This window comes from Nicotiana attenuata, unplaced genomic scaffold (assembly GCF_001879085.1).
Source record: "Nicotiana attenuata strain UT unplaced genomic scaffold, NIATTr2, whole genome shotgun sequence".
Taxonomy (NCBI): domain Eukaryota; kingdom Viridiplantae; phylum Streptophyta; class Magnoliopsida; order Solanales; family Solanaceae; genus Nicotiana; species Nicotiana attenuata.
The window spans coordinates 293,922-318,974 of NW_017670751.1; the positions used below are offsets into that span (position 1 = coordinate 293,922).

Consider the following 25,053-nt stretch of genomic DNA (forward strand, 5'->3'; position numbering starts at 1 on the left):
TTGAAGAACACTTCCCCACGCTAAGCACTCTCTCTCACTCCAAAAGTATTAGATTTTACAAGAAAAATCATACAAAGTGCTTATATAACAAAATTGGGCCGGGTTATACAAAACCCAAAACGAAGCCCCAGAACAGGATCTATTGTCGCATATGCAACCGCATAATTATTTTACGGTCCGCAAAATGGGCCACATAATTTGTCCTTCGAAACTAATATTTTATGCCTCGGTCTGCAACCAGTCTGCTGTCCGCAGACCTGTTCTGTGGTCGCATAATGCACCGCAGAACCGCCATCTGAAAAATCTCGAGGCTGAATATGCGATCAAAGTGTGGCCCACGAAATTGTCCTACGACCACACAATGGGCAGCAAAAATAACATAAAAAATAGCCCAAATGACTGCCTCACTCTGCGGCCCACAAAGTTATTCTGCGACCCGCAGAGTTATTCTACGACCGCATAGTGGGCCGCAGAAATGCTTTATTCTGCCAACATTTTTCTTTATCTTTAACACATAAGCCTTACTCACCACCGCGAATTCTGGGTTTTTAGGTAAAATTTTACGGGGCCTTATCGTTTTCAAATGGTTTAAATAAGGAAATAGCTGATGTAGTAGAATTACAAAAAATGTAACAATAGATGAGTTAGTTTATTTGTCTGTAAAGGTAGAAAATAAAAATAGATGAAAGCAAACTAGCTCGTGGGAAGGTCAATCAAACACCATCTCCAAGAATCTATGCCCGAATCAAGAGATGAAAAGTTCTTCTAGACCTCAAGAAGACAAGGATAAAGGTAAATTTGAGAATAAAGAGGGAGGTAAAACCTTTAACCCTAAACATTTTACACCTTCTAGTTCTATTCAATATAATAAATGTAAAGGAATGGGACATATAATGCATGAATGTCCAAGAAGAAGAAATATCATTCTTAGGGAAGATGATGGATATGAGAGTGAAAAAAGTAAGGGAGAAGAAGAGGGAGATGTGAGTTATGAAGATGATATAGAACTACCTCATGTTGGTATTATTGCGGTAGCTAGGAAAATTATGACTGAAGAATACGAGAGAAAAAAAGTGAGGAAGAGGAGCAGTGCGTGAGTGAAGATGAAGATGAAGATGAAGCAAAACTACCATTTAATGATAGAATGATTGGGGTAGTTAGGAGGATTATGACTATCAATTTTGGAAGCAATAGTGATGAACAAATGGAGAATATATTCCATATTAGGTGTGGTATAAAAGGGAAAACATGATCTATGATCATTAATAGTGGTAGTTGTGTTAATGTGGTGAGTTCATACTTTGTGGAAAAACTGGGACTTGCCCGCATAAAATACCCTACTCCCTATAGACTCCGGTGGTTAAATGATAGTGGTGAACTAAAGGTAAACAAACAATGCATGATTTCATTCAATGTTGGTAGATATGAGGATGATATTCTTTGTGACATAATCCCTATGCAAGATTGTCATATCTTACAGGGTCGTCCTCGGCAGTATGATAGGAATATTTTTCATGATGGAAGGAAGAATAGATATTCTCTTGAGCTAAATAGCAGGAAATTTACTCTTGCATCTTTATCCCCTTCTCAAGTATTTGAATATCAAAAGAGATTAAGGGAAACAATGGGAAAACCAAGGGGAGGGATAAACAGTGATCTTGAGGAAAAAGAAAAGATAGGAGGCAAAGAGTTAGAAAGAAAGAGATATGGCCGAGAAAAAAAGAGAGAGGGCAGCAATTGAGAGAAGAGATAAAAAGGGGGTTTGAATGAAAAAATAGAAAGTCTTGGTGAGAGTAAAGAGGCTAAGGAAAAGAAAAAAGAGAGTTTCCATATAAAAGCCAAAGATTGTTTAAATTTAAGAAAAGAGGGGTTTCCTATAATACTACTTACTTACAAAGAAGCATTGATTAATTCTGAGTTACTAACTTCTTGTTTGCCAAGTAGTATTTCTTCTCTTTTGTAGGATTTTGAAGATGTCTTTCTTGAAGATGTTCCTAATGGATTGCCACCTTTGCGTGGCATCGAGCATCAAATTGATTTTGTGCCTAGATCACAAATCCCAAATAGGCCTGCTTGTAGTAGTAATCTAGAAGAAACAAAAGAGCTTCAAGGGCATGTTGAGGAGCTTCTTGAGAAAGGCTTTGTAAGAAAGAACATGAGCCCTTAGTATGTTCCTCTCCTACTGGTACCCACAAAGGATGAAACTTGGAGGATGTGCGTGAATTGTAGAGCAATCAACAAGATAACGGTGAAGTATCACCATCATATTCCTCATCTTGATGACATGTTGGATCAATTACATGGATCCAAAATCTTTTCTAAAATAGATAAAAAAGTGGTTACTATCAGATTCCAATGAATCATGGAGATGAATGGAAAACTGCTTTTAAGACCGATTATGTGCTTTATGAGTGGTTAGCTATGCCTTTTGGCTTGACTAATGCACCTAGCACTTTCATGAGATTGATGAATCATATCTTTAAGGATTTCCATGGAAAATTTGCTGTGGTGTACTTCGATGATATCTTGATCTTTTCTAACACTTTAGAAGAGCATGTATAACACCTAAAATATGTTTTTGAAGTTCATAGAAAGCAACTTCTATTTGCTAATCCTAAAAAGTGTACTTTTTGTGTGGATCGTGTGATTTTCTTGGGTTTTGTGGTTAGTTCTAAAGGAGTTGAGGTTGATGAAGAGAAAATCAAAGCAATAAAAGAATGTCCTAAACATAAGAGTGTAACTAAAGTTAGGAGTTTTCATGGACTTGCTAGTTTTCATTGGAGGTTCATAAGAGACTTTAGCACCATTGCTGTCACGGCCCAATTCCATTATAGGTCGTGATGGCGCCCAACACCGTTGTTAGGCAAGCCAACACTGATCAATCTAGTGGTTTCCCGTTTTTCTTTTTAGTTTGCTAAGTGAATAACTTTCCTCATTGTTAAAAGATTTAGGAAATTACATATGTAAAATAATTAAACAAAAGCAACTGAGTGCAAATCGTAATCATAAAAATAAATCCAAAATCATAAGTCTACTAGTGTGTGCCAAGACCTAGTGTCACAAGTATATGAGCATTATAGTAGAATATACAAAAGAATACTAGTCTACTGTTTGAAAGTAAATAGACAGAAAAATATAACAAAAGAAAGACTCCAGCTGCTGCAGAACGGCTCGGAAGGCAGCTCACCGTGAAGTCTCAAAGTGTAAGTCAAGTGTGCACGTCGGACTGATATCTAGATGCACCTGCCTCAGATCCTGCACATTTAAGTGCAGAAGTGTAGCGTGAGTACATCAACAACATGTACCCAGTAAGTATCTAGTCTAACCTCAAAGAAGTAGTGACGAGGGGTGGACTACGACACTAACTAAGGGCCAACGATATAATAATATGAATTTCTAATTAAACATGATATATAGAAATGATAATGAAACTTAGACTAAGAATTAAATGAACAATCCTTTTACCATTTTTAAGAACCGGATCATTTCCCTCATTTAAAGCAAGTAATTTCTCAAGCCAATGAATTTATCTCAAACATAAAGGGACTTCCAATTTTATCATCACGCACGAATTATGCCGAGGACGTACGACCCGATACAAATATACATATACATAACTGTGTGCATTGCCGAGGCTCGAACGGCACGAGCCATAGATGCATCTTTTTACCTGCAGAGGTGAACGGCCTGCTCCCATGAGAGTAGAGGAAAAGTCACCCTGCTCGCGGAATATACTTGCGACGCGGTTATATATAAATTTATCAAGTTAATCGTAACATCCCTAAATTCATTTAAATATAAAGAAATTCAACTTGAAACTTTTGAAATCATAAAATCCTCAACTTAGCCCCATTTAATACAATTAACAAATATAATCAAATAACGGTGTCCACAAAGCATGGTGTAAGCCTAAAACTACCCGGACATAAGTATAAATATTAGCTACGTACGGACTCTCATCACCTCATGCGTATGTAGCCCCTACAATTAGCAACAAATATTAATTTAATTCACTTATGGGGTTATTTCCCTCCTACAAGGTTAGAAAAGAGACTTACCTCGTCTCAAGGCCTACTTTCCAGTCCAAGATTGCGCCCAAATCCTCAATTTGGCGCCAAACGACTCGCAAATAGTCAAATGTTATTTAAAATAATTAACACGTGCTTAAAAGTTCATATCCTAACTATCAAAGTTATTTCCCAAAGCATATTTGAGAAATTCCTTAAATTCACCCCCGGGCCTACGTGCCCGGATTCCGGAAATTTTTGAAGAAAGTTGTTACCCATAACTTCATGAACTCATATATATGATATTCACTAAATTCCATAATCAATTTCGTGGTTAAATCTCATTTATATCAAAAACCTAGGTTTTCACCTAAACCCATAATTTTCACTAATTTACATATTATAATCTACCCATAAACTATGTATTTAACTCACAATTGGTAGAAATCATTTACCTCCAAGTGATAGGTGAAAACCCCTCTCATGAAGCTCCAAAAATCGCCTAAAGAGTGAGAGAAATGTGTTAGAAATGGCTTAAGTCTTGTATTAAATGAACCCTTCTGCCTAGCGATATTCGCATGTGCAGTGCCTTTGCCGCGTCTGCGGTCCCGCACCTGTGGCAAAATAATCACAGGTGCTCATTTCCCTTACATGCCCAAGCTCCGTATCTACGAACAAAAGGGAGCCGCTTCTCCGCGCCTTCCGCTCCTGCGACCACTACTCTCACACTTGCTGTCACGCAGGTGCGCCAAAACTTCCGCACCTGCGAATGGCTAGGCTGCCCTCACTGGTTCGCTTTTGTGGCTTGTGTCTCGCACCTGGGGCTGGCCAAGCGCAGGTACGATTATGACAGCAGCTAGGAGCTTTAGCTGTTGCTCCCAATTTCCAACTTGGTCCGAGCCTCGTCCGATTGACACTCCGGGCCCCCGGAGCCCCGCCCGAACGTACCAACAAGTTTACGGACTCGCTCGAACTATCGGAACACCTGAAACAACATTAAAACTAAGAATCACACCGCAAACCAATTGAATCAAACTTATTAACTTCAAGTTCTTCAATTTACTCCCAGTGCGCCGAGACGTACTTAAACAACTCGGAATGACACCAAATTTTGCGTGCAAGTCTTAAATGACATTACAGAATTATTCCCAGTCTCATAATTCAATTTTGACCCCGATATCACCAAAACCCTCTCCAAACCAATTTTAAAGAACTTCTAAAACCTTCAAGGAACTAGCTTTCACTATGATGCGCCAAGACGCTCCCGGTTCATCCAAAACCCGATCCGAACATACGCACAAGTCCGAAATCATCATATAAACCTATTTGAACCGTCAAATCCAGATTTTGAGATCGTTTATTCAAAATGTTGACCGAAGTCAAACTTAGCCTTTTAAGGCCAACTTAAGGAACCAAGTGCTCCGACTTCAGCCCGAACCCTTTCCAATTCCAAACTAACCATCCCCGCAATTCATAATCTAGTAAATGCACATACGAGAAGTCTTATTTAGGGGAACATGGTTCGAGAAAGCAAAACGACCGGTCGGGTTGTTACATTTTCCATATCTTAAACAAATGTTCGTCCTCAAACGGGTTTAGAATCATACCTGGAGTGCTGAATAAGTGAGGATATCTGCTCCGCATGTCCTTCTTGGACTCCCAGGTCGCCTCCTCAACTGGTTGGCCCCTCCACTTAACCTTTTCCGCGGAAATCCTCTTGGATCTCAATTGGCGATCCTGTCTAGAAACAATGGTAACTGGTGCATCCTCATAACCCAAACTCTCATCTAACTTAATCGTGCTGAAGTCTAATACATGTGACAAGTCAGCGTGATACCTCTGGAGCATAGACACGTGAAAAACTAGATGAACTCATGATAGGCCGGGAGGTAAAGCAAGCTCATAAGCAACCTCCCCAACTCGCCTCAACACCTCAACTGGGCCTATAAACCTTGGGCTCAACTTGCCCTTCTTCCCAAATCTCAAAATACCCTTCATCGGCGAGACTTTCAAGAGAACCTTCTCGCCTACCATAAATGATACATCACGTGCCTTCTGATCCGCGTAACTCTTCTGTCTGGACTGTGCTGTGTGAAGTCATTCCTGAATCAACTTTACCTTTTCCAAGGCATCCTTCAACAAAATTAGTACCATATAACTTAGCCTCGCCGGCCTCAAACCACGCGATGAGAGAACGACATCACCGACCATATAAAGCCACAAATGGAGCCATCTCGATGCTAGACTTATAATTGATGCTGTAAGAAAACTCGGCAAAAGGTAAGAATCGATCCCACTGCCCTCCAAAATCAATCACATATGCTCTGAGCATGTCTTTGAGGATCTCAACTGTCCGCTCTGAATAACCGTCAGTCTGTGGATTAAATGCTGTGTTGAGCTCTACATGGGTCCCCAACTCACTCTATACGGCTCTCCACTGAGGGCCTCTATCTGATATGATGGAAACAGGCACACCATGCAACCGAACTATCTCCTGAATACAAATCTGGGCCAACCTCTCTGAAGTATACGTAGTCACAACCGGAATGAAGTGTGCCGACTTGGTCAACCTGTCGACAATGACCCAAACCGCATCAAACTTCCGCAGAGTCTGCGACAACCCAACTACGAAGTCCATAGTAATGCGCTCCCATTTCCACTCTGGTATAGTCATCTACTGGAGTAGGCCACCTGGCCTCCAGTGATCTTACTTAACCTGCTAGCAATTTAGCACCTAGTTACATACTCAACTATGTCTTTCTTCATCCGCCGCTACCAATAATGTTGTCTCAGGTCGCGATACATCTTCGAAGCACCTGGATGAATGGAATACCGAGAACCCTATAGTATTGTCTCTCTGAGAACCATCAAACGCAGATCATTAAATTGTCGAGCCTTGATCTGCTCCAATAGTGAAGACTAGGCTTCAACACGCCTCAAGAATGCCACACGAATCTAGCCAAAACTCACACTCGGAGAACTTAGCATATAGCTTGTGTTCTCGCAATGTCTGAAGCACCACACTCAAATGCTGCTCGTGCTCTTCCATGCTATGCGAGTAAATCAAAATGTCATCAAGGAAGACAATGACAAACGAATCAATATAAGGCTTGAACACCCTGTTTATCAAATCCATAAACGCCACTGGGGCGTTAGTCAACCGGAAGGACATCACCAGAAACTCATAATGGCCATGTCAAGTACGGAAAGCAGTCATCGGAACATTTGAGTCCTGAATCTTCAATGGATGATACCCTGATCTCAAGTCGATCTTAGAGAAGACCCTATCGCCCTGCAACTGCTCAACGAAATCATCAATACACGGCAATGGGTACTTGTTCTTGATGGTAACTTTGTTCAACTGGCAATAATCAATGCACGTCAGCATAGTCCCATCTTTCTTCTCAACATATAACACTAGTGCACCCCAATGTGACACACTTGGTCCGACAAACCCCTTTGCTAGCAACTCCTCAAGCTGTTCTTTCAACTACTTCAACTCATTCAGAGCCATACGGTACGGTTGGATAGATATAGGCTGGGAACCTAGAGCCAAGTAAATACAGAAATCAATGTCGCGATCTAGTGGCATGCCTAGAAGGTTAGAATAAAACACATCGGCGAATCATCGGATTGCTGGCAATGAATCAATCGTCGGAGTCTCTTCGGTAGTATACCGAACATAAGTTAGATAAGCCAAACAAACATTCTCAACCATATGTTGAGCCTTCAGAAAAGAGATGACACGACTTGATGTAATGACATATGAACCCTTCCACTCCAATCTTGGAAACCCTACCACCGCTAAGGTATGGAAATCAAGGATGGCGTGATATGGGGATAGCTAGCCATGCCCAGGATTACCTCAAAGTCGGTCATATCGAGCAACAGAAGATCCACTCCCTTCTCGTAACCATAGAATATGACCACACAGGACCGATAGATCTAATCCACAGCCACAGAATTGCCTACAGGAATAGACACATTAATAGAAGTACCCAAGGACTCACGAGGAATATCCAGGAAACGAGCAAACATAGATGATACATATGAATATGTAGACCCTGGATCAAAAAATATCAAAGCATCCCTACTGCAGACAAAAATAATACATATGATCACGGCATCTGGGGCCACTGCATCTGGTCTGACCAAAAAAAGCATAGAACCTAGATGGAGCGCCCACTGGCTGGCCTCCGCCTAGCTAAACAGTAGCTGGCTGACCTCCCCCTACCTAGCCTCCACTTCTAGGACGGCCCCTACCCGCCTACCCTCCACCTCTGGGCGGTCGGACAGCTGGTGCTGTAATCATGGGTTGATGACCCTACTGTACTGCCTTGCCCTGAAGTTTGGGGCGTAATCTCTTCATGTGACCTGGATCCCCACACTTGTAACAACCTCTCGGCACCATAGACTGCTGCCCTGATGGCCTGTATATCCCCTAGAAAAACCCTGGATAGCTGGTGGACGATAAGAGCTCTCTAGCATGGCGCTAAAACAGGGTCGCGCTAGAGCACCTCGAGGAGGTGGTGGTGGTGCTGGATTTGTGGGCCTGCTAGGCTGAACCCTCCCAAACTAACCTCTACCCTAAGCCAGGGCACCTCTAAACTCTCCAGAGAAATGGGTCCTCTTGTCCCGCTGCATCTGCTCTCTACCCCTTTGGCAGTAGCCCTCAATCGTCCGAGTAATCTCCACTACTAGCTGTTAAGAAGTCCCCATCTCAACCTCCCGAGCCATACTAGCCCGAATACCGGAGTGCAACCCCACAACAAACCTCTGCACACTCTCCGCATCAGTAGGAAGTATCATAAGTGCATGGCGAGATAACTCAGAGAATCTCGCCTCATAATCGGCCACTAACATCTGATCCTACTCGATCTGCTCAAACTGACACCGCAACTTTTCCCTCTTGGAAGGTGGGAAATACCTATCCAAGAAAAGTTGTGTAAATTGGTAGGAAGTCATGGGAGGAGAACACACTAGCCTGCCGAGAAGATCATAAGTGCATCAGTAGGAAGTATCATAAGTGCATGGCGAGACAACTCAGAGAATATCGCCTCATAATCGGCCACTGACATATGATCCTACTCGATCTGCTCAAACTGACGCCGCAATTTTCCCTCTGGGAGGGTGGGATATACCTATCCAAGAAAAGCTGTGTAAACTGGTCCGAAGTCATGGGAGGAGAACACACTAGCTTGCCGAGAAGATAAGACTGCCACCACCCGCGAGCCCTGCCCTACAACCGGAAAGTAGTGAAATCCACCCCATAGGACTCCAATATCCTCATGTTGTGCAGTCTGTCCCTGCACCTATCAATAAAGTCCTGGGGATCATCATGTCGCTCGCCTCCGAGGACAGGAGGGTGTAGCCTAGTCCATCTGCCCAAAAGCTTCTGCGGCTCGCCGGCTGCAGCTGGTCTAAGCTCAGGTACAGCTGCTGCAATTGGCTGGGCCCCGCCTATGGGTAGTGTACCCGGGGTCGGATCTACGGCAGTTGCCTGCCCAGGAGTCCGAGCAATAGGGGTTTGTGCTCCCCCTCCCACCAGAGATGTGGCTGGGTCTGCTGGAAATAAACCAGCCTGGGTCCTAGAATCTATGAACCACAGCATACGGCCCATGACCTCCTTAAAGCCCGGTGTTGACATGAAATCTACCAGAGCTGGCTCTGCTGCAGGCACCTCACCCTGCTCCTCAACAATGGGATCCTCTGCTGGATCCGTTGGTGGTACAATTGGGCTGACTCTGGGACGTCCTCATCCCCTACCTCGAGTTGGTGCCCTCCCTCGACCTCTGCATCGACCTCTCACAACAGGGGGAGCAGCTCCTACCTGGTCCGGAATGTTTGTTGTGCGCGTTCTCACCATCTGTGAGAGAATAAGAGAAAGAACTTAGTACACCATCAACTGCACGATAGGAGAAAAATAAAGAGTAGTTTTCAAACACCCTATAGCCTATCGAAAATAAATACGAACGTCTTCGCACCGATCCGTAAGACTCTATTAGGCTTACCTATAACTTGTGAGAGCTACGTGAACCTAGTGCTCTGTTACCATTTTTTCACGACCCGATTCCATTATAGGATGTGATGGCGCCCAACACCGTTGTTAGCCAAGCTAACACTGATCAACTAGTGGTTTCCCTTTTTTTTAAAGGTTTGTTAAGTGAATAACTTTCCTCATTGTTAAAAGATTCAGGAACTTACAGATGTAAAATAATTAAACGAATGCAACTAAGTGAAAATCGTAATCATAAAAATAAATCCAAAATCATAAGTCTACTAGTGTGTGCCAAGACCTGATGTCACAAGTATATGAGCATTCTAGTAGAATATACAAAAGAATACTAGTCTACTGTCTTAAAGGAAATATACAGAAAAATATAACAAAAGAAAGACTCCAGTTGCTGCTGAACGGCTCGAAAGGCAGCACCGTGAAGTCTCGGAGTGTAAGTCAAGCATGCGCGCCAGACTGATATCCAGATGAACCATCCTCAGATCCTGCACATTTAAGTACAAAAGTGTAGCGTGAGAACATAAACAAGATGTACCCAGTAAGTATCTAGTCTAACCTCGAAGAAGTAGTGACAAGGGGTCGACTCCGACACTTACTAAGGGCCAACAATATAATAATATGAATTTCTAATTAAACATGATATATACAAATGACAATGAAACTCAGAGTAAGAAATAAATGAACAATCCTTTCACCATTTTTCAGAACTGAATAATTTCCCTCATTTAAAGCAAGTAATTTCTCAAGCCAATGAATTTATATCAAATATAAAGGGACTTCATGTTTTATCATCACGCACGAATTGTGCCGGGGATGTACGGCCCGATCCAAATATACATATACATAACTATGTGCACTGCCGAGGGTCGAACAACACGAACCATTGAAGCATCTATTTACCTGCCGAGGTGAACGGCCCGCTCCCATGAGAGTAGTGGAAAAGTCACCCCCCCCCCCCCAAGAAAATACTTGCGACGCGGCTAAATATAAATTAATTAAGTTAATCGTAACATGCCTCAATTCTTTTCAATAAAAAAAATTCAACTTGAAACTTTTGAAATCATAAAATCCTCAACTTAGCCCCATTCAATACAATTAACAAATATAATCAAATAACGGTGTCCACAAAGCATGGTGTAAACCTAAAACTACCCGAACATAAGCATAAATAGTAGTTACGTACGAACTCTCATCACCTCATGCATACGTAACCCCCACAATTAGCAACACATATTAATTTAGTTCAGCTATGGAGTTAGTTCTCTCTTACAAGGTTAGAAAAGAGACTTACCACATCTCAAGGCATACTTTCCAGTCAAAGATTGTGCCCAAATCCTCAATTTAGTGCCAAAAAGCTTGCAACTAGTCAAATGTTATTTAAAATAATTAACACGTGCTTAAAAGTTCATATCCTAACTATCAAAGTTATTTCCCAAGCCTATTTGAGAAATTCCTAAAATTCACCCCCGGACCCACGTGCCCAGATTCCGGAAATTTTTGAAGAAAGTTGGTACCAATAACCTCATGAACTTATATATATGATTTTCACTAAATTCCATAATCAATTTCGTGGTTAAATCTCATTTTTATCAAAAATCTAGGTTTTTACCTAAACCCATAATTTTCACTAATTTACATATTATAATCTACCCATAAACTATGTATTTAACCCACAATTGGTAGAAATCACTTACCTACAAGTGCTAGGTGAAAACCCTCTCAACAAGCTCCAAAAATTGCCCAAAGAGTGAGAGAAATCTGTTAGAAATGTCATAAGTCCCATATTAAATGAACCCTTCTACCCAGCGATTTTCGCACCTGCGGTGCCTTGGCCGTTGTATACGGCTAAAATTGGAGAGCCCGATTTTATGATTGTTGTTGCATTTCACGACTCGTTTTCAGAAAACTTGATGCATAGCTCGAAGTTTGACCCCGGGGCTCGGGGTAGTGCAAATAGGCAACTATCTCAGACAAGCAGGAAATTCCCAGTAGGTCTACAAGAATAGTACAAGTCCGTACCATGACATTGAATGGCTGTGCCAGCCGTTGATCATTGTAATAAACGGTTGTACCAGCCGCATATCTTTGTAATAAATGCACCTGTGCTGTGTTGGGATTCCCCATCCTATATAAAGGGGATCCTTGTTAATTTCTGCACAAATGATATTCAATACAAGAACAAGAACATTCTCTGCTCTCTAACTTAAACATACTCTCTCCTGATTCTATTGCTTATATTTATTACATTGTCTAAATTTATTGTGTTCTATTGATTGTTTTTCATTTATTACTCATCATTGATCATAAGGAGCCCTCATCAAAGATCTCAGAACCGTTAATTCTCCATCGACCGTCCATAGTCTAACGCTTAGCTCGATCCCGAGGGCCCGTATAACTTAGCTCGAGGCCCCGATTCCCAGCCACTCGGTTTGCTCGACACACTGCCTTCAAACTCTTACCTTTTTCTCTAGTTTCACGCTCAGCATCTAGTTCCTAACAACTAGCATAAAATAAATCACGTATTTTTAGAACCACAAAATCAAATTTAATTGTAATTACCATATTCAAGGTAAACAGTTTGGCGCCCACCGTGGGGCTAAAAATAATAGTGATTGTTTTCTTGCTGGTTTACTACATAACGCAAGTTATCTAGCACGCTTTTTCTTGCCCAAGAATATTTGATTTCAGGTCAAATGTCAAACTCAGTGAATGCACATGAGAAAAACGGTCCTGAGGACCATGGAGAGAATGGTGTAGCAATTTCAGGCATTGGTGTACCACCGCAAAACCCTGAGGACGCACCAGAACCAATTCCCGTGGATGTGGTCTCACGCAACGCCCAACACGTCGATATAAGCTCCCACACTAACAGGAGTATACGCCAAGAAAACCAACAAGAAGCTCAGAAAACCCCAGCTCGGCAGGAACGAGATGTTAGCCTTAACGTTATTTTTGAGATGTTGTAGGCACAGCAGCTGGCGATTGCTCAACTGCAGAGCCACCAAAAAACTTCGAGCACAACAGCACCGGAAACGGCTCCTCGAGCCGAATAAGTACCAGAAAAATCAAGCAACCACGGGTCAGCAGCCGATCCCGCTATCAAAAAGATGCTCGAGGACCTCACAAAGTGGATTGAATCGGGCGAAAATAAGATAGAAGCCAACTACACAAAGGTGGAGATCTACAATTCAAGGGTCGATAAGATCCCGGGCGCACCCTCTATCTTAAAGGGTGTAGATTTAAAGAAATTCGTACAAAAGCCATTCCTATCAAATGTCGCTCCAAAGCCCATTCCGAAGAAATTCAGAATGCCTGATCTCCCGAAATACAATGGAACCTCGGACCCCAACGAGCACATCACTGCTTACACTTGTGCTATAAAGGGGAATGACCTGAAGGACGACGAGATTGAATCCGTCCTATTGAAGAAATTTGGAAAACACTCTCAAAAGGGGCCATGATGTGGTATCACAACCTAGCCCTGAATTCGACAGATTATTTTGCCATGCTGGCAGATTCTTTTATAAAGGCACACGCTGGTGCCATTAAAGTTGCTACGAGAAAATCTGACGTCTTCAAGATCAAACAAAGAGAAAACGAGATGCTGCGGGTGTTTGTATCTCGTTTCCAAATGGAGCGAATGAAATTACCACCGGTCTCTGATGATTGGGCAGTACAAGGCTTCACTCAAGGCTTGAATGAATGAAGCTCGGTAGCTTCGAATCAACTAAAGCAGAACTTTGTAGAATATCCCGCCGTGACTTGGTCGGATGTCCATAGCCGATATCAGTCGAAGATCAGGGCCGAGGACAACCAACTAGGAGCCCCCTCGGGCTCAGTATATCCTAGCAGGCTCTTGGCAAAGGAACCAAGGCCAAACAAGGAAAGGAATCAACTGTACACTGAAGATCGAAGAAATTCCCCAAGGCGTAACATACCCCAAAATGATCGAAGGACAGACCGAGGTTAGAATCCTCGGGGACTCCTGGGCAGAATCGGATTCGACGGACATACAGGACTGATGGAGGCACCCCGATTGTCCGAAGACAACTTCAACATTGATGTTTCGAATATCGTCTCTGCCATCGGTAAAATCAGAGAAACCAGGTGGCCAAAACCCGTACAATCAGAACCGTCACAAAGGAGCCCCAACCTGGTGTGCGAGTTTCACGGGACACAAGGTCATAGGACCGAAGATTGCAGACAGCTCCGAGAGGAAATAGCCCAACTACTTAACAAAGGGCACCTCTGAGAGTTCCTCAGCGACCAAGCCAAAAATCAATTTCGAGAAAGAGAGGTGAATAGGAAAAATGAAACAGCAGAACCACAACATGTCATCCACATGATTGTTGGGGTAGTCGACATCCCACAGGAACCCATTGTTAAACGAACAAAAATATCCATTACCAGGGAAAAGCGAACTCGAGATTACATACTCGAGGACGCTCTCACATTTAGCGACGAGGACATCGAGACCCTGTCTCAGCCTTATAACGACGCATTGGTAATCTCTTTTCTTGTGAATACATTTCAAATTAAACGTGTACTTGTGTATCCAGGTAGCTCGGCCAACATTATCAGGTCGAGGGTGGTAGAGCGGCTCGGACTGCTTGACCAAATTGTGCCCGCTTCTCGAGTCCTCAATGGATTTAACATGGCGAGGGAGACGATGAAAGGGGAAATCACCCTCCCGGTCAACGTGGCCGGCACAACCCAAATTGCCAAGTTTCATGTCATCGAAGGATACATGAGATACAATGCCTTGCTCGGAAGGCCATGGATACACTGTATGAGAGCAGTACCGTCAACCCTTCATCAAATGATGAAGTTTCCAACAAAGGACAAGATAAAAACCGTATATGGGAAGCAGCATGCAGCGAGAGAGATGTTCGCGGTGCACGACGTGGCACCGACATCGACACCTTCAACATCGAAGGAGCCAAAGGATGAGAAAACAGTGAAGTAGCAATCACGAGTTGCGTTCTCGTCTGTACCCGAGTCAATTAACAAAGGACCGTACCGCGTCCCCAGAGAAAATATTTGAAGAATATCGAGGCTCGAAGCGCCATCACCACTAAGGTATAACCGTCTCCGTTTTTTATTTACATTTTATACTAACCTACGTGGAGGAGTCCGATTAGAACAATCGAAGCACTCCCCAGCTCGAAGACCTTAGGTTTTAAAGCATGTGTTGCACTCTTTTCCTTCGACTGGATTTTATCCCGAGAAGGGTTTTACCGGCAAGGTTTTTAACGAGGAAAAATCTATATGCTACCTAAGGAGAACTTAGCAAGTATTCAAGGCCTTTATTCAATCAACCTTGAATACTGGAGGGCATCCCCCCGGGAGATCACCCCCTCGAAGAAGTCAAAATGAGCCAAAAAGGGTCTCAATAGGAAAATGATGTATCGGGCCAAACGCTCGAATGAACCGTGTCCGCATAGAACAGTTGAACCCTTGGCGACGAAAACATGTATACTTTTGCCAAGTAATCAAGGTTTATTTTTCCATCAAAACACTTTGCGCTTTGAAGAAATCCGCTATTTTTTCAAGAAACGGCTCCAGAGCCAGAAATTCCCTGAACGCTCGGGGACTGACATCTAAAACTCGAAGTCGTAAGACCTTCGGGCCGGAAACTCCAAGCTCGTAAGCCCTCGATGAGGCACCATGAAAATATACAAAAAATGGCTACAGAGCCAAAGACTCTCGACATCTCGGGGACTGTCACCGACGGTCACCTCATCGAGGTATCAAGAACCCGAGGCCATAAGACCCCATGCAAGCGACCTCGAGCCCAAAAGCCCTCCATAAGGCAATACCAAATCTGTAAGACCTCAAGCCAGGCATGAATTATACTTGTACCAAGTAACCTATCTGTTAGACCTCGAGCCAGGCATGGATCATACTTATGCTAAGTAATCTACCAGTAAGAACTCAAGTAAGGCATGTTCAAATTTATAAGACCTTACAAAAGGCATAATCCTGATCTTAAAGTTAAGGCTATATATTCGAACTTGTAAGGCCCCTAAAAAGGCATACCCTCGATATAGACGCCGAAAGTACTTCACCCGGGGAATAAAAGTCTACGACCAAATATAATGACTACGATCACAAGGCTGTACCAGCCTAACTAACGCGACTCGGGGACGCTCGACTGTCACCGTACAATTCAAAGGCCTTTAAATTACTTGGAAAATACTTCAAAAAGAAGCGGTTAATCAGGCTACCCTCGGCATAAGCAAAAGAGCTTCGATCATGTCACCTCCAAACACAGGCTTCGAAACAATTCAGCCACCGAGCGAAACCTCCCGAGGTGCTCATTTATCGCTACATAACGGTTCACAATCGAGGTTCTTACCGAGCCGTTGAAGAGTCGGGAGAACACAAAAACTTAAAAAAAAATTAAGTCTTTAACGAGGGAAAAATAAAGCCAATATTAGAGGTCGTACCGACCCTACGCGTACGAGCCACTGTCGCCAGCTTAAACTAAAAGGTCGTACCGACCCTTTGCGTAAGAGCCACTGTCGCCAGCTTAAACTAAAAGTTCGTGCCGACCTAACGCGTAAGAGCCACTATCGCCAGCTTAAACTAAAAGGTCGTACCGACCCAATGCGTAAGGGCCATTCTCGCCAGCTTAGATCAGAGGTCGTACCGACAAAATACACAAAAGCCTATGGGCCAGCATAACACGCCTCAGGGCCGATTTGTAAAGCTAAGGTCCTCGAAGTCCAGTTCACCTGGCTAATCGTCGACAAACGCCGAAATTAAAGACAAAGAAAGACATACTCAAGCAAAGAGAAATTCATGAAAGGAGAAAACCGAAAGGCTTCTCTTTATATGTATATGTGAAAAACTACAAAGCTTCATTTACAATGTTCTCTAAGAGCATTATACCCAGAATCATTAAGGAAAGGCCTAGTCTAAGTTCCCCTCGGGGACTGCGACCCCATCGACCTCTTTCTCATTATCTTCAGCATCGGACAAGAGGAACTTGGCATCGTATTCATCCGCCTTGGCCTGCTCTATCTCTTCCGAGAGGTCGAAGCCCTTAGTGTGGATCTTCTCGAGGGTTTCCCTCCTAGATTTGCACCGGGCATATTCATTATTTCTGCTTTCTCGATCGAAAGCTCCCCTTATCTCAGCTCGAACATCACCAACGTCTTTTAAATAGGCGGCCAATTTCTTATCAGCCTTGGCTCGAATCTCTTTAGATTTAGTTCGGGCGTCCACGACCTCGACTTTCATCTTCAAAAGGTTGCACTCGAGCCTTGCAATCCTGCTCATTTTGACCGAGCTATTTTCACGAGCATTCCGGAGTTGCACCTCGATGGCAGAAGCCTTGGCCAAAGCATTCTTCCTTGTCGCAACTTGGACATTTATCTAAGCCTTTAGCTCATTACACTCATACTTGCCCTGATCAACCTCGCCCCTAAGGCGTTCCAGGTCCTCCTTTTTTCTCTGCAACTGGAGCATTGAAATATTAGTCTCCGAGGATAAAAGAAGAAACATGCATCCCCTCGAAACAAAGGTTACCTGTCTCTCAAGGTAGCCTTCGTAGTCCAGACTTTGACTCGCCTCATACCGAAGGTATACTAACTCCTTTGCCCTTTTTTCGCAAAGAAGCCTAAGGGATTTCTCCCCTTCCAAGGCTTTTCGCAACCTGGATTCATGGCGGAGCAGCTCGGACTTGAGCTTGTCAAAGGCTTGTAAAAAACAAGCTCAGTCAGAAAATGAAAGTACAAAACTGAAAAAGCCAATACAGTCAGCCAAAACTCACCATAAAACAGAGCCGCTGAGCCTCCTCAAAAGTTGAGCGCACATATGCTGGCTTGGTCTCATCGGCCCCGGTAGAACCACTCCTGATGGGATTACGATCGCTCGACACCCCGCTTGATTTAGGCGGCCCCTTGCCTCGAATTTCCCTTGTATCCCTCGAAGTACCTTCGACGGGAGAAGAAGTAGGCGGCAGAAAATCTTTTTCCTTCGAAGTACCTTCGATGGGAGAAGAAGTAGGCGGCGGAAAACCTTTATCCCTCGAAGTACCTTCGGCAGGAAAACAAGACGATGGCAAGTCTCGCCACTGAGCAGGATACATCTTTTATAAGCCTCTGAGCAGGGCTCGCCTCGCTATGAGCACCCTCGTCCTTCGCGGATTCCTTCCATTTGTTATCATTCCTCGGCCCCGAAGCCGGCGACCCTTCCTCCTCCCCGAGGGGGCACAGTCTCATCTCAGAAAATTCTCCGATGCCTGCAGTGACGGAGTTAATACACATAAAAGAAAGTACCTTTCAAAGAAAATGAATCACACAGCACGTACCGTGGTGTTTTGCCTCCCATCTACCCTTCGACAAGTCTCGCCACTTACGCCCATCATAGGACGAGCGAGCTGCCAGCTTCCAAGTCCAATCCACCAGGTCCGGGACCTCATATGGCATCCACGAGATTGCTGTAATAAAGAGAAGGAAAGCAACTTCATGGAGCCCTCCTCCACCATGAACAAAAACAAATAAAAACACAAGTGTAACGCTTACGTGTGAAATTCCATTTCCCAGGGAATGGCAGGAACTCCACAGGGATAATATCGACAGTCCGCACTCGAACAAATCGACTCATCCATCCTCGATCCTCATCTACTTCATCATCGGCAATAAAGGGTCTGGCAGATCGACATGTAAAGCAATCAAGCCTCGATAATGAAAGGGCTGGTACAACCTGATGAGATGGTTGAGGTGAGCTCAAGCCCGACTTTATCTGTGAAGAACCTCATCATCAATGCTGTCCTCCAGAACGATGGGTGAACCTGTGCCAGGGTAGCCCGATATCTTCGACAGAAGTCGAGAACGACCCTATCGAGAGGGCCCAACGCAAAAGGCTACGTGTATACGTTCAAAAACTCCTCTACATAAACTATGATGTTCTCTTCCGGGGAAGGTACCTGCGGTACCACCTTTCCTCCCCATCCGCAGTCTCTCCTCACTGTCTCGAGGTGTCCCTCTCCTATAGATGAAATGGACCTTGACGCATGCTCCCAATGGCCCTCAACATTGGGAGGTCTCTCTAAGGTAAATTCCCTCCTCGAAAAAAAAAACATCTCGAGTCTGGCTCACCGGACGCCGGCGGTGTACCACCGATCGAGCGGGAAGCAGAGGCGGAACTCTCCTCTTCTCGATAGATGGGCTTGGGCGTGGCAGCCATAGCAATGGTAGAAAAAGAAAAGGTAAATGAGGACTTAGGCAAAAGATTCGAATTAAAATGGTGAAAGAGCTGACGCAAGGAAGTAAAGCCCTATGAAAAGGATAGCCGCTCAAAGTAGCGGAATCAAAAGCAAAGTCTTATATAGAGCAAGTGGCGACTGTCCGCCTACTGTAATGGCCAATTAATTCTGACTAGGTGGTTACCATATTCGAAGAAATGTACCGGTGGGACCGCCTTGATCACTTCATGGCCATGTCATACGAACGACGTTGTCGTATGACGTTCGAGTTGTCATAGATTCCCGGCGGCCTAAGTTTGTATCGGGTCAGTCCAGACTTAGTCTGAGGAATGGCAATGGGTCTCGGGGAATATCATACTAATCAATCAAAAACCAAAGGAATTCTTGTGTCTGAGTCCAGTATTCGGATTGGTCGATAAATTCACACGATTGGATTTTTTCGCAAAGACGGGCAAAAGGGAGTCCAGCACAAGACAAAAGCAAATTGAAGAAACTATCGTATTAATAAGCGACAAATACAAAAGCCCATGAGGGGTCCTTACACAGAAACAAAGAAGCAAAAAACAACAATAACATCAACCCAGTATAGTCCCACTTAGCGGGGAAAAAGTTTGAAAGGGAGCCATGGCATAACTGGCTGAGTTGCTGCCATATGACCTTATGGTCACGAGTTTGAACCATAAAGACGGAAATTTGATAGAAGATATAAAGAAGGGAAAGGGCCAAAAGCTGTTGAAGGAGATTGAATGAAATCTTCGCTCAAGCAACCTCCCATTTATAGAAAATCGATAATATAGCCGGCAGCGTAATCAATGCCTTGTTGAAAACGTATGGATATGCGCAATCAATGCTTTTTAGGAAACGGATCGGCGGCGATATCACCACTTTTGGGAAAATAAACTGATAGTGTATTGAATGCTTCTGGGAAGATGAGCTGATGGGATGTTTCAGTCATCATGAAAGCTTACGTCATAAGCATGATATCATCGTGAGAGGCTTGAGGAAGCTGATGTCAAAGTCGTTTCTTATCATTTCATTCTAAGAAATACAGGGACTATCTATATATGGCTAAAATTGGAGAGTCCAATTTTATGATCGTTGTGGCATTTCACAGCCCGTTTTCGAAAGCCTCGATGCATAGCTCGATGTTTGACCCCGGGGCTCGGGTCAGTGCAAATAGGCGGCTATCTCGGACAAGCAGGAAATTTCCAATAGGTCTACAAGAACAGTACAAGTCCGTACCGTGACATTGAATGGTTGTGCCAGCCGTTGATCTTTGTAATAAATGGATGTACCAGCCGCATATCTTTGTAATAAATGCACCTGCATTTTATTGGGATTCCCCCTCCTATATAAAGGGGATCCTTGTTATTTTCTGCACACATAATATTCAATACAAGAACAAGAACATTCTCTGCTCTCTAACTTAAACATACTCTCTCCTGATTCTATTGCTTATATTTATTACATTGTCTACATGTATTGTGTTCTATTTGTTGTTATTCATTTATTACTCATAATTGATCATAAAGAGCCCTCATAAAAGCTCTCAAAACCGTTAGTTCTCCATCGACCGTCCACAGTCTGACGCTTAGCTTGATCCCGAGGCCTTGTATAACTTAGCTCGAGGCCCCAATTCCCAGCCACTCGTTTTCTCGACACACTGTCTTCAAGCTCTTACCTAGTTCTCTAGTTTCACACTTAGCATCTACTGCCTAACAACTAGCATAAAAATGAATCACGTATTTTTAGAACCACAAAATCAAATTTAATTGTAATTACCATTTTCAAGGTAAAAAGCCGTATTTATGGTCCCGCACCTACGGCAAAATCATCACAGGTGCGCATTTCCCTTACCTGGTCAAGCTCCGCATCGACGGACAAAAGGGAGCATCTTATGCGCGCCTTCGCTCCTACGATCACAGCTCATGGCTGGGCTGCCCTCACTAGTTCGCTTCTGCAGCTCATGGCTCGTACCTGCGGGTGGCCAAGAGCAGTTGTGATTATGACAGTAGCTGCGAGCTTCGGCTGTTGCTTCAAATTTCCAACTTGGTTCGAGCCTCGTCCAATTGACACACGGGGCCTCGGGGGGCCTCGCCCGAATGTACCAACAGTTTGAAATAATAAAACGGACTCGCTCGAACTCTCGGAATGCCCGAAACAACATTAAATCTACGAATCACACCCCAAACCAATTGAATCAAACTTATGAACTTCAAGTTCTTCAATTTACTCCTAATGCGCCGAAACGTACTTAAACTACTCGGAATGAAACCAAATTTTGCGTGCAAGTCTTAAATGATATTACAAAACTATTCCCGATTTCGGGATTCCGTTTGGACCTCGATATCACCAAAACCCACTCCAAAATAAAATTTAAAGAACTTCTAAAACTTTCAAAGAACTAATTTTTACTATTAGGTGCCGAGACGCCCCCGGGTCATCTAAAACTCGATCCGAACATATGCCCAAGTTCGAGGTCAACAAAAAAACCTATTGGAATCGTCAATCCTGATTCCGAGGTCGTTTACTCAAAATGTTGACCGAAGTCAAACATAGCCTTTAAGGCCAACTTAAGGAACCAGGTATTCCGATTTCAACCCGAACCCTTCCAAATTCCAAATTAACCATCTCAGCAAGTCATAAAACAGTAAAAGCACGTACGGGAAGTCTTATTTAAGGGAACAGGGTTCAAGAAAGCAAATCGACCAGACGGGTCATTACAATTGCTTCTCCTTTAACTAAAGTCATTAAAAAGGATAAGATTTTTACCTGGGGAAAAGAACAAGATGATGCTTTTAACTTGTTGAAAGAAAAGTTATGTTTTGCTCCGTTGATACAATTGCCTAAATTTCTAAATCTTCAGAAATTGAATGTGATGCTTCTGGCAAAGGAATAGGTGTTGTTTTGATGCAAGATTCTAAACATAAATATTGCCTACTTTAGTGAGAAGTTGAGTGGAGCCACATTGAACTATTCCACTTATGACAAAGAGCTGTATGATTTGGTAAGGGCTCTAGTAACATGGCAACATTACTTGTGGCCAAGAGAGTTTGTAATTAAAACTAACCATGAATTCTTGAAATACTTGAAGAGTCAAGGTAAGCTTAGTAGGATGCATGATAAGTGGGTTGAATTCATTGAAACTTTTCCTTATGTAATTTCTTACAAACAAGAGAAAGAGAATATTGTTGTTGATGCACTTTCAAGAATATATGTCTTAGTTTCTACTATGACTTCTAAATTGATGGGTTTTGATCAAATCAAGGGACTTTATGCTAATGATGTTGATTTTGGAATTTTTTTTGTAGATTGTAAGTTGGGTCCTTTTGAGAGGTTTCATCTCCAAGATGAGTTTCTCTTTAAGGAAAATAAGTTGTGTATCCCTAATTGCTCTTTACGTGAAGTATTTGTGAGGGAAGCATATTTTGGAGGCCTTATGGGTAACTTTGGAGTCCCAAATACACTAGACATACTTGCTGAAAATTCTTTTGGCCTTGAATGAGAAAAAATGTTGAAAGAATGTGTGCACAGTGTTTGGAATGTAAACAAGCTAAATCTAAACTGTTACCACATGGTCTTTACATGCCATTACTTGTTCCTACTTCACCTTGGATTAATATTTCTATGGATTTTGTGTTAGGTTTCCTAGAACAAGGTATAGTAAGGATAGTATATTTGTTGTGGTAGATAGGTTCTCCAAAATGGCTCGTTTTATTCCTTGTTTAAAGATTAATGATGCTTCACATGTTGCTGATCTTTTTATAAAAGAAGTTAAATTGTATGGCATACATAGAACTATTGTTAGTGATAGAGATGCTAAGTTTTTGAGCCACTTTTGGCATGTATTTTGGGGGAAGTTACGCACGAAATTATTGTTCTCTACTTCTTGTCACCCCCAAACAGATGGACAAACTGAAGTGGTTAATAGAACCTTATGAAACATGTTAAGGGCAGTTTTGAAAGGTGAATTAACTTATTGGGAAGATTACTTACCTGTGATTGAATTTGCTTACAATAGAACAATTCATTCTTCTACAGGTATGTCTCGTTTTGAGGTTGTTTATGGTTATAATCCATTTACTCCCCTTGATTTATTACCATTACCTACTAATGTTATTATTAATCTTGATGGTATGACAAAGGTTGAGATGAAAAAATTCATGAGCAACTAAGGCTTGCAATTGAGAAGAAAAATGAGCAAACTGCCTTGAGAAAGAATACAGGTCGAAAACAAGTTGTTTTTCAACTGGAGATTTAGTTTGGGTTCACTTTAGAAAGGAGAGATTTCATTTTAAAAGGGTCTCCGGTGAAAGTTGGGTAGCCGTTGCTAATCAATTTTGACCCTCCCTTTTAAAATTAATTTATTTATAATTAATTATTTACTTAAACAGTTTTGGAATCCATGCGAAAAGACGGACAAACTGTGGGTCTTAAGGGTTCATGCCTACTATTGGAAGGAAGGACTAATCTAGGCAACAAAATGTAATCAAGCACCATGGTGCGTACAAGTGATCATTAAGGTAGGCAAGTACTTGGAGCAAACTGGCATCACCTTGACTGATTTCCTGGAAATAGGAATGATTTCCATCAGGAAAATGTACAGGATGCTCAGGGGGGTTTATGACAAGGTACTTTGGAAGAGAATGATACGCAACAACATGGCTGCCCCCAAATGGATTTTAATCCTCCGGCTGGCTCACATGAGAGACTATCTACACAGGACAGGCTAACTCATTGGGGCATATTGGTGAACCAAATATGTCCACTATGCAACCGACAATATGAGACAATTTCATATATGTTCATTGAATGTGAAGTAACCTCTGATATATGGGGTAAAATGCTAGAATGGCAATGAATCCAAAGACAAGCACTGAGTTGGAAAGATGAACTAGCATAGGCTGTACTGCACTATAATGGCAAGAATCCTAAGTCAGAAATCTACAGAATGGTGCTGGCCGGAACTGTATATCATGTTTGGATGGAGCAGAATCAAAGGGTGTTTAGGAAAACACAAAGAAGTACAACAAAAATCACAAAGATAATAGTTTAGGAAGTCTTCTATAAAGCAAGAAGGGAGGCAACTACGGCAAGGACGCTATAGCACCTTAATTTTTATCTTGAGTTTGTAGGTGGGCATTGTAAGGGGGGAATGGACGATGTCTAAGAAAATGCAATTGGTGTTCATTTTCCTCTATTGAGCAAATTTTTTTCTTTATTGTTGAGCTGTACATATTTTACTTGGTAATAAAGTATTTATTTACCAAAAAAATGATTTACAATAAATGCATTGAAACTATTTTGTAATCAATAATACCTATTGTATACGGTCAAAATCGAGGAGTATGATTTTGAAGGCTTAAATCGGGCTATAGGCCCGAGTCCGAGAGACTCGAAATGGGTGTCGTATCCGGCTAAGGAACACCTACCTCGGGGAAGTTGATCGAGTGTCTGGCACAGACCGCATCGAGTATAGAATTGTCTCGAAGTCAATCAAGAAAGAGCGGGAATTTCTCAAGGATGCGTGGACCTGGGCATTACTTATAGGATAAGGGTTGTACAAAATGGTACAAGTCCGTACTAGACCGTTATACACCTGTACCAATAGAATCCTTTACTTTTTATAAGGAATACACTATATTAGAGAGTTCTCCTCCTATGTAAAAGGGAGCTCAATCATATTATAGAGACACCAGATCATTCACTGCAATAGAACATTCTTGTTCTTCTTGTTTAATGTGCTCTCCAATTATTCTTCAGCTTTATTGCCTTTAGTTTATTATTCATACTTTATTATTCTTAGCTAACCTTGAGGA

At 42.6% G+C, this 25,053-nt stretch overlaps 1 pseudogene; it reads left to right on the plus strand.

Annotated features, from left to right (window-relative positions):
- Window positions 1–881: 881 nt before the first annotated feature.
- Window positions 882–22,739, plus strand: LOC109242981 (annotated as a pseudogene).
- Window positions 22,740–25,053: the final 2,314 nt, after the last annotated feature.